This window comes from Apaloderma vittatum, unplaced genomic scaffold, assembly GCF_000703405.1.
Source record: "Apaloderma vittatum isolate BGI_N311 unplaced genomic scaffold, ASM70340v1 scaffold7169, whole genome shotgun sequence".
In the NCBI taxonomy this organism is placed as follows: Eukaryota; Metazoa; Chordata; class Aves; order Trogoniformes; family Trogonidae; genus Apaloderma; species Apaloderma vittatum.
Window position 1 is genome coordinate 65,198 of NW_009734547.1, and position 11,710 is coordinate 76,907.

Below are 11,710 nucleotides of genomic sequence, written 5' to 3' on the forward strand. Positions count from 1 at the left end.
TTGATGAGACAGGTGGGGAAACTTAGACTTATCTGAAATTTTGTTAATAATGTTTTATTGTAACCAAAGAGAAATCTAAGTGGCTTCTGAATATGATTATTGACAATTCCTCATTAATGGTGATCGGATTTTATGTTGCTGGCATGGGTTTCTGAAGTATGACACGGTAATTAAACAGTCCTTCAGTATCTTTGGGTCAGTCTTGGTTTGCAAGTGCTGTCTCAGGACCATTGCTAATACTACTGGACTGAGAAGTGTACTTTGTTAGTCAGGATCATGTCTGGCAAACTGAAAAGAATGGTAGCCTTCCTGTAACTCACAGCATTTCAGTCCACTTTTTAGTAAAAGGACAGATAGTGCAGTTTTTCTGACAGGGTTCCAAGCATCCATATGGTACAATAGTGTTCTGTCTTAATTCCAGTGTTGTTTCATTGAAAAATAACTTTCTGGTCAAATGCAAAATGTTCATGCTCAGTTTTATATTTTTACCTTTGTTTTTCTCTGTTAATTTTTATTTATTCTTGAAAGTATAAAAGCTGTCTTCTCCATCTGCCAGTTTTATCTTTCCATGTACACTGAATGTTTATATTCCTCCTTGTCTTTCAATTTGTGTACATATGTTATGAAGTGAAAACTGGCTATAACTCACAGTTAGATCCTGCCATTCCACAATATGCCAATAAGACATATCCTCAGATTGTCCTGCTGATTTCCATCAGGTGAAGTCTCTGTTAGAACTCAGATTTTGCATTGTTTTAATGCTTAACTGTTTTGAATTGTTTTTTGAACATCTACGTGGCCACTGAACCAGTAAAGGCTTTGACTGTTGTAGGAGTATTCTGTGTTGACTGGGTACTTGTTCTGCTTGTGCGTAAAGTAGTGCCACCTTTTTGCCCCTACGAAACAAGGAGCGTTGCCTGTCGTTGTCTGTGTTTTTTATTTCTTGTCAACAATTTCTATGTGATTTTTTTATGGGGATAATAAAATAGTCTGAATAGCACATATTCCTAAATGATCTGCAAGCCGTATTATAGAGAAAAAGCACAGTGATTAAAGAGTGTCTCACAAGCTAATCGGAAGGAAAGAAATCAGGCATATAAGAAACAGTAAATCACTTAATGACTTAATCAGGTTAGCATGATAAATAAAGATACTCAGCAAGATATAAAAAAAACCCTAACTAATTACAGTGAAAAGTGTTTGAAAGAAATTACATGCAAGATGCCAGGAAGGCATAAATTTTGGGTTTGATAAAAGACACAGAGAGTTGCCATCTATGCATCACCAAAGACCAAGCAAGCTAACACAGTCACGTCACAGTTTTGGCAATGGTCATAAAACACAAACAACTGTAGAAAAAACATAAAGCTTACCTTTACCTCTCCAAAGTCCTAGAAGGCTGTAGCATTAAAATTGGTTCAAATGCGTATTTTCAAACTTTACATCAACAGATATGACAGCGTATCCTGACATCAGACATCTGGTTCTACTCTGTTACGGGCATGATGCTTAATGGATAGCATACTAATAAATCACAGGCAACGAAGGGCAAGAAAAACCTAACTGAAATGCTGAGGAACTTCTGCTAACATTTTTATTTCAGATAAGGACAATTGATGAGTTTGAACACCAGTGGATGACAGGAGTTTTGGGCTTCTTTTTTTTCCAAACATGAATAGATGATCGGTATGTCTTTATTTGTCCTCTTACAAATGCAAAGAAGCGGTATTCAGTTATGACAGATGTTTTTTAACAGACAAAATGAATAACCATACAGAAACAACTTTGCACTTACTGTGGAAGAAAAATACTTAGTAGAATAGTAAATTTTACAGTGATTTTTAAAAACTGGAGCATAGAAATTTGGCCATAATTTTTAAGTCGTTAAAGAGTTAGAAATCAGATGGGATTTTCAGTAGTTCCATGAAAGATGCTTAGCTATGTGGTTTTGAAAATCTCATTCATACTGAGGCTTTTAAATACATTGTAAGCTGTACTTTTACCAACTTTTCTTGATTCAGTCTGTCACAGAGACAAATTTTTCACTGAATCAGCAGTTCATGGCCAAGCCTTGTAAACGGAAAAGCAGAAAGCTGATGTCTCAGTTACATGAAAACTCTTTTACACTGTTCTGACAGCACAGAGAAGCTGTTAATGGTTTTTTTTCATGAATTAGAGGACTTAAAATCAAAAAATGCTTTTTGATACTTGAGACTTCATAGATGTTTTCGGACTTAAGCTAATGCTTACCAGAGTCCCTTAGATGTGCAGTCAACAGCGAAATGACAGAATGCATGGGAATGTAGCTATCTATCATGTGACTTGGATAGCCAAATTTGCAAAGGAGCACTCAGGAGAAAAATGTGCATGTTGCTCATTCCCTTGAGCTCTTTTGTCCAAAAGCTGATTCTTGGATGTCAATGAACCATATATTGCTAGATGATAAAAATTTTTAAAGGAGAGCTTAGATTAGTAGGTACTCTTGAGTTCCTAAGGCATTAAAACAAAACGAGAAAAAGTTTAACTGTATTTGTCAGTGAATTACCTCTAGCATTTTTCAGGGAGGCTCTAAACATTAGTATTCCAAATGACTCTGCAAATGCAGTTGCATGAGGTAGTGGCCATACGGGTGGCATGGGAACATGACTGATTTAGTAGTAGCTTCTGCTCTGAACCTTCAGTGAAATCTTACTTTCTGGTTCCCACTTTAGTGTATGCTTTGTGAGTGGGCTTTAACTCATAACTTCCTAATGTAAAAGGCTTGTGTGATCACAGCAAAGTAAAATCTCATAAATTAGAGACCTTCATCTGTCCTCATCCCCCTAAGTGTCCTACCCAGTGGTTTGCAAAGTCAGGATGTTTCCTGCCAGATGTCCTTCTTGCCCCAAGAGCCGTTCCATCTCATTTACTTTACAGATTTGAGAGGCTCTTCACAGTGATGTCCAATGATAGGACAAGGGGCAGTGGCTTCAAGCTGGAGCATAGGATGTTCCACAAAAAAAACCCCACAACTTTTCACTGACAGAGCACTGGCACAGGCTGCCCAGATGTTGTGGAGTCTCCTTCTCTGGAGACATTGAAAACCCACCTGGATGCTTTCCTGTGTGACCTACTGTAGGTGATCCTGCTTTGGCAGGGGTGTTGGACTGGATGATCTCTAGAGGTCCCTTCCAATCCCTGACATTCTGTGCTTCTGTGGAAAGGGTTTAATTTCCTAACTACCAGCCAAGACTATACCTTGATGGATAGCGGATGCTCAGAGGAGTTGGAGGATTAAATTCCCTCATGCTGAGCAGGAACAGGACTGAAGTTCCTGCTTCCCTGATGCATGTTCTGCTGGTGAAAACCTAGTCCTCAGAATTACCTTCTCTGTTTCCAGGTACAGCTGCATTTTTTTATCAAGTGTGCAAAGTCTGTGCTTTGTGTAGAGCTCAGTTGCAACCTCTCTACCTCTGTGTGAAACACAAGCAGAGTCAGAGTGCATCTCAGAGGGAGCTGAAGTGTCCGTTTTTCAAAATATTTAGGAGAGTTAGGGCATCTCCAGATGATGGGTAACCAAGTTAACATGCTCCATGGGCGATGCAGTGGTGTGATGTTGGACACTTAGAAAAAGAAATCTATTTCCAGAAAACACTGCCAGCTATGTCCCCTCATGTGTATGTGTTAAGGTAATTTTACATTTATTCTTTTTGGTACCCAAGATGTGCCAGTGTTGTTCTGTACTCCTTAAATGCTACTTTGAGCCACAAGATTAACTTCCCAGAATTGCCTGTAACTTATTAGTTCACCATTTGGAAAGGTATTTGGCTGAGTTTGACCTTGGAGAGCATTTCTTTGTGCCTTTGTTTGCACTCACATGTGGGACAGGACTGCCTGTTGCCATATAGAGCCCATGTCCAACTGAAAGGGGCCTCTTGAACGCTACTGGGGCAGCAATGACAACAGTAAGTCTTGAATTTCCTGATTTCTCTCTCCTCCTTCCATCGGTGCTCAGATTCCTTTCTTCCCTGAGACTGTTGTATATTGTATATTATAAAGTGAATGAACCAGAAAATGACAAGCAGTCCTTCTGAAATGCCTAGAGTTGGGTATTTTTCTTGAGGGGGTTAACTTCTTTACAGTTGCTGCTTGTGTTACGCAAGCCTAAGAACCATTAAGCTCAACACAGTTTAAAATCTCATAGCTGAAAATGTAGTCTGCAGGTTTTATATTCACAGAAATACACATTTCTCCAATTCAACTTTGTAACAGATTTTTTTTTCAACTTATCTACATACTCAGTCTCACTGACTGAATGGAGGAGCATCTATAGCTTTCAACGCAAATTTTGGTACATCTATAGCTGAAACTGTCTCAAGTTCCCATTGAATCAGATAATTCTTATCAGATATCCTTGAAGATGATAAGAGGATCAATGCTGTCAGCAAGTGCAAAGCAGCACAAAAATACAGTTCGGTGAAAAGCAGCTTCATTATAATGCAAAAAAAGTCTCAGCTCTCCAGCCATTCTGGGAGTGCTTGTGCAAGAGTTTGAGTGATTTGAATACAAGATTCCTGATACAGTAATTTCTGCCACGCATGAGACCCGAAATGATTACTTGTCCCTGTAGGGTAAATGGACCTGCTCATCATGCAGGTCTTTGTAGAGATAATGTATACTCCTGTTTGGAAGATTTAATAGTTGTGGTTGAAATACCAGGTCTGAAGCTCAAGGGTTAGGGAGGGGTGGTTAAGCTTTAAAATCACTTGGATGCAGCTGATTTTAAGTTGCCATGGCAAAGGATTTTCAGACAATGAGAAGCTTTTACATTAATATCTTTGTAAGCCTTGTTGTGATAGAATTGTCTCTGTGAAGAGCAGGCTGTTTCTTGCTCCTGCTGACATACACACTGATAAAATCATAAAGTAATTATACAATGCTATAATGATTTTGGGGTTTCTTCTCGGAGGGTTTCACCACTGGTTTGGAGATTTTGTCTCTGGTAGGTTTTATAATAGGGACCTGTGTTATTTAACATATCAAAAAATTATCAAGATACTCCCTATGTTTGCAAAAAATACCAATGTATGGAAATTGCAGTGATTTTCAATTGTGTTAGTCTATTAATTTGAGCACTAACTGAATAAAACCTATCTGCTCTTTTCTTTGTTTGCTTTTTTTTATTATTGCTTTTCTATTTTTTTGCTTTGTGACTGTGACAGCTTGAGTTTATTGCAGAATATATTTTGCAAATAGGTTCTGTGATCCTCCTGTCTTATTCTTCAGTAGCCAAAATACAGATCTGAAAAAAGTGTGTCCCAGCTAAGATTAGGCTGAGACAAAAAAAACAGCTTATTGGTAAGGGGAAATTTATGGATAATTTTGCAGGGTTTTATGTGCGGGGGAGAGAGTGTAGTGTCCACTCTTTTCAAGATGACTGGAGTTGTCCTGGCTGTTGCTGGTTAAATTTAAGGTTGCTCTCCTTCCAATGGTGAGCAGGACCAGGGCCCCTTTGGGTGGTTAGCTGGCTATGGTTGGTCGCTCCTGTGCACATGACATCTCAATGTCGAGAGGACCAAAGGTCGATGCTGTTATTGCTGTTTCTCTTTGCCAGCTGCTCAGAAGCTGGCAGCTGATGGAAATATTACTGGTGTGTCAGGAGCTGGGAAAAAGCAGTACCTGGGTCTCCTCGCTGCCACCTCCCAGAGCCTAGCTGCCATCTTGGGTGTCTGGGAAATAAGTTTTCTGAGATGCTGCTTCTCCTGCTGGCCACAGAGACAGTCAGGATGCAAAAGGGAAAGTTTTCAGGCCAAGAAAAAAGGACTTTTGAGAAAGCAGCACCGAATCTCTGGCAGCACTGAATCACCAACATTCACGCCCAATGGCACTTTGTTGTATTGAAATTTAATGGGCTTCAGGACATAAAGTGAGGTGTATTTGTTCTGACACACTTTTAATTAAGGTTTTTATCAAATTCTTTTTAATTTATTTTTCAATTGACATTGACCACTCCTTGTTTGGGATTCTGCAGCTCTGGAAAGCTTTCAGATAGGACTTTAATTGGAGGCTTTTTAATGTAATTATTAGTTGTGTATTACATGGGAATGAAGTCTATTCTTTTAAGTTAGCATGGTATAAATGCTTCATACTCTCAGAGGGTATGCTAATGGATAGCACCGGAATCTGCATTACAATACTTCATCTTCACTCTCTGTACTGCAACACAGACGGGCTATTTACTCAGTTTAATGACAGCAGCAGCACACGAGTAATTGGGGCCTGACAATTCTCTGTGGGTATCATTAATTTAGCTCTAGATTTTAGTCATAGGAGGTACCCAAATGCCATAACAATATACAGACATATTTAAACACAAACAGATTGATTGGATTACACACATAGATCAATCGGATTAATCTCAAATCCATATATTTTTAGACATGTATTATTAGTTAGGCAGATGCGTGGAGAAAACTGATGCGCACGTATGGAAAAGAATACTTTGTACAGCAGTATAAGCTCTTAGTTGTTAACTCTTTGAAATCAGCCAAAGTCTTTAAGCTGAGTAAAAGGAATAATACAGAAAAACTGCAGAGAGAACTAAAATCATCCATGAGAGTAATCATGTACTTGAATGTCCCTGAAATAAAACAGGCCAAAGTTACCAAAAAAAAGGCAAAACTATGCTGAGAGAAGATTTAGTAATAAATGGGGAAAGAATCAAATACGAAATTAAGGATGCTGAATAGTGGGTGGGGATAAGCTCATTTTATGTAACAAGATAATTTAGAAAGTGAAATACAAAAATAGATGGGAAACCAAGAAATAACTGCATTGCAGCTTTCACATATTCACAGCTCTTCCAAAAAGCTTGCAAGTCTATAATTTAAAGCAGCAAAGAGGAGCTGTTCACCTGGTATGAGAGCACAGCAGGGCTTAAATTCTCCACTCTTCCTCTCATCATACAACTGAAAATAGGCTCACCAGATGACCAAAGAGCTGGTATCCCTTTCCTATCTTCCCACAAGCTGTTGAGAGAAGACATTGCAGTTGTACGCTGAATGTGCCCATAGTCAGGCAATAAGAGGAGCTCTGCAAGCCTGCAGGAAAAAATAAGTAACAAAAAGGATGGGATGCAGTTCCTGCAGCTCTTGCCCCACTCTCTTCCCTCCCAAAGAATGTGTAGAGAAGACCTTGCAGCCCAGGCTGCTGAGGCATGGATTTCCTGGAGGGTTCAATCCAGACACTCGCCAATCTGCAGAATGGCTTTCTAGCTTTCTGGTTGATTTTCTTTCTGCAAAGCCATAGTCCTGTCTAAAGACATTGGCTGTTTTGAGCTGGAAGCATTGGAGCTGCTATAGATTAGGATATGCAAGACACTTACTTGATGGAGGAAGTCCTTTGCCTTAGAGTTAGTTTAAATTTAATTTAAGCATATCCTTTTACAAGTAGATAGTGCCCCTGCTCTTTGAAATTGTGTAAATTAGGTTTGCATTTTCCAGAGAAATCAGTTGCAATCCCATCCCTTTGATACAGAAAAGCAACAGCAATTTCTGCTGACTTGATTCTCAGAGGTAGGAAGCTATGAACCACCCAGTAGTTGTAAAGGGCAACAGGCAAACAGGAACCTAGCCAAATGACTAGAAAATATTTTTTTTTAAAAATTCAGTTGGCCAAATGTCATTGAATCACAGGCAGTTTGCACTATCAGGGAAGTGTTTTGGTCTGTCATGGGTGCCTGAGAATACCCACAACTTCATGTAGGTAATTGGAACAATATTGTGAAGCTGATTATTTCATGACTTAAATGATTAATAGTGTAATATGTAAGAATTTCTGGAATATGTATGTAGCAGTATACTTGTTGTTGTGCTAATAATGGAAGAGTATGGTAGAAAAATAGAAGAACTGCAGCTGGAATTCATGACTATGACACATGGAGATGTGAGCAGAGACGTGGGTTCCAGTTTGTTACACTTGGTGCTTTGGTCGATAACCTATAGTGCACAGCTATTTATGTAGTAAATAAAAACCTGCAAATACTGCTTATTTATTACTATGCAAATCCCTTGTGTGGGAGTAATGCTCCTGCAGGGGTGGTACTGAACAGGTGTCATCCTCCCTCACTCCCACACTGTTTCCAAATCAGAACAAATTAGAGTTCTTATAACCAAGACACTCGGGAAGAAATGAATAAGCATTCCCCCTGTACAATATTAAATTAACATTCTCCCTCATATACGGCCAATCCTATGGCATATGCATGTGTATGGGCTAAATATATGTATATATCAAATTAATAAACATGGGACAGTATTTCAACTTAATAACTGGAAACTTCTGATTTAGGAAAAAAAAATACACTAAGACTGTGTCTATACTACCAAAGCACTGTAAGACTTCTGTGAGATGTTAGTCGTGCTTCATAGTCACATTCAGAAATCCAAAGTATGTCACTGGTCCATAGATGCTTGGAGCTCTTGTCTTGGAGGAGAACAGTATCAAAAATCACATCTATACCCATGTACTTGGTACGATACTGTGTCATTGTCCGGCATTAAAAAAATAACAGTTCTACGTGGTTACCTCTTGCGTGGTAAAAAACAGGATTGAGTTGGAGGTAGGAAAAATGAAACTGCTCCATAGCTCAATATGTTTTTAGGTTTATACTGGAAACCAACCCCTTCTTTGAGCAGCAGTGATTTGCATCTGGTAGAAACTTGCACTGTGGCTGATTTCAGGGATTTATAGGCATGCTAAGAAAACCATTGCCTATTGCTAGAAACTGCAAATGCTTTCTCATCTATTCTGGCTAGGTGGTATGCTTTATGAAATTTGTGCAAACCACTCCTGTAATGCTTTCTGCATGTTTTTGTCCTTTTCTTCTTTTTATGGCTTCTCCTGTAATGATGCCAGTTTATGCACAATTCAGTTATTTTGGATGAATCCTATTTTTATAACTTTACAAAATACCTTGTGAATGAAAGAACAGAACGATTTTGTTACATAAAAATACTTTGATTTTGAAGAACTTTATATCTACCTTCTGTAGTGCTAGTTTAATATAGCCCACTTTAAAGTAAATTCGTGGCATGTGTGAAAGAAATGTGTTACTTTTTATGTGGTACACTTAAATGACATTCTCCTGACTTATGCAGACATTATTTTTATTATTTTTTTGGCATACAGGGTGTTTAATACCAAAATTCTGAAATATTGTTTTGCTGGTCTTCTTTTACAAGTGATTCTTATCCTTGGCAAGTGATTTACGGGCAGTTTGAAATACATATTTTTGCATGCCCAACTTGGGTTAAGCTAAGCATAACTGTGAAATCTGCTAATGAACGCCTTTGTTCAAGAATGCAAAATCAAAACTTTTTGCTTTCCTTGTATAAAAACCTCAAAATCTGTGGTACAATAGTAATTGACATTATCCTGACAGTTCAGCCTATAATTCTTCAGTGCAGCTATCATGTTGTTACTTTTATTTGTTCACAGTAGTCTTGGTCATGGATCAGCCTCCAACTCAGTTAGACTGTGTAAAGAGACAGTTTATGATGGTAAACTATCACTGTTGTGAATTCTAGCCTCCAGCTGTGAGTAAATTCTGACTTTTATGTCATGTAAATATTGTCGTGCTAGTTCAAGTATCAATCAGATTTAAAAAGGCAGTATGAATTTTCAGGTTTGCTTTAAAGGAAGAGGATTGCTCACCTCAAATTTGTCTTTTCTACCTTCCTGTTTCACTTGTGGTAGGGTGCTGCTAATTACATGATTGTATTTCTTCTGCCACTGAAGAAGAAATTGCATATTGTTGAGCATTTTCAGAGAAATTATCTAAACTGATACTTTGTAGCTTCTGAGATGGAAGAGAAATGCTATATACTTAAGATGCTCATAGACTTAGGCTGTATTTATATTGCTGGCTGTTTGGGGCAGGGGTTATCTCTTATTCTCTTTGTATGTGCGTAGAAAATGAAACCTATTGAAAGAAACCTAATGAAAAAGACGTTTCTATATATGAATGACTACTGCTAAAATATGTGCAATCCTTTTCTTGAATTGTATTGGTCTCAAAATGAGCCTCCAAGCAAATTTCTGAACACCTCTTTGAACAGAGCATTGTGCCAGCTAATCATATGCTGCAAAATAAGAATCTTGAAAACAAGTGAAAAGCATTTTTTCTGTGTAAACTTGAGAGCTTGGTGCTAGTAATTTGAAATGGGAAAAAAAATAGAAAAAGACAAAATCCACAGGTCATGAGTTCTAATGTGTATATCAAGAAGATGGCCAACAGCTAAAATAGGCTCCCTTCGTTATTTTGTATGCACGAGTAAGATTTCCAAGAGAGGAGAAAGACTTCCTCTTTTAGAATTATTACAATCTTTACTTACCCTCCAAGTACAGAGAGTAAGAATTTCATGTTATTAAGTGACTAGGAGAAACGAGATTAGGAAACAGCTGAAGATTCTCTTTGTTCAGGGCTGCTCTGGTTGTTGTGCCAAGCAGATCCTAGACTGCCCGCCTGGGAGTCCAACATCGATTGCAAAATGCAAGGCAGCAGCCTGAGCTGGCTGAAGCTAGGAGCAGGGTAATAGAGCATAAGGACAACTGAGATGACAACAGTCTTTGGACTAATATGCTCTGCCATTGAGAACCCTCATGAACCAACGAGTATTTTAACCATTCCAGAAATATTATCACGCTCTGCCCAACTTGAGCATTTTAACTAGCTATGAAAATGGTCATTTTGCTGTTACCAATCTATTGCGGGAGCGTAGAGAACAACAACTAATAATTTTTTTTCTTTCTTTCTGCTAAAGGCAGGAGCTCTTTTGAATATTACAATAAAGTTCAATTTCAACGTCCTTAAGTATTTAAACTGAAGAGAAATGAAACAATGTTCATAGAACATATTTTATTAATTTAACATTGTATTATCATAGTCATATGAGCATTATTTCTGATAGATTATGTGCTACTAAAATTAAGTCAGTATGAAATCCAGTCAGTAACATGTTAGCAGATTCCTTTACAAAAACAAGATGACATAAAATCTCAAAAAAAGAGCCTACAACAGTAAACGGAGGTAGAGTACCTTCTCTGTGCTTAGTGTGCATTTGCAATATAGCTTACATACCGAAGGAGATACTTATCTGTAGATTGTATCCTTTTGGAGATTGGTACTAACTTTAGACCTAAGGAGCCTTCTTCTGGACCTGAAGTTGAAGAAACAAGTAAAAAGTTATTCACATATAAATGAAGACAGTACGTTCCTAACATATATTTTGTTCATGTTTAGATCTGAACAAGACAAATTCTCGTGAGGGAAGATACAGTTTTCATCTCTCCTCAGTCCTTAAATTGAACCTCAGGTTGCAAGATGCAGAAATCGTTATTAGGGAATTGGTCTAGGGATGAGCATGAACCTGATTTTCTGGTTCAACGAAAGACTTGTTCAATCACAGAGCTGTATGTGAAAGATGATGTAGAGTGCTACCAGTCTGTAAAGGCATAGCTCTGTCCTTATTCAGCACAGATGTAAATAATTTAGCCAGATGCAGAGCGATGAGACCAGGTCTAAAAAAAATGTAATCTCATTATTTTGAACAACCAAGTATGTCCTGTCTCTTGTTCAAGGAGTATTCCTAATATTTCAGATGTTGGTTGGTGTGTTCAGCATCGACTTTTCAAATTTTAAAAAGTATGCCTTCTCACTTGCTGGTCTTGG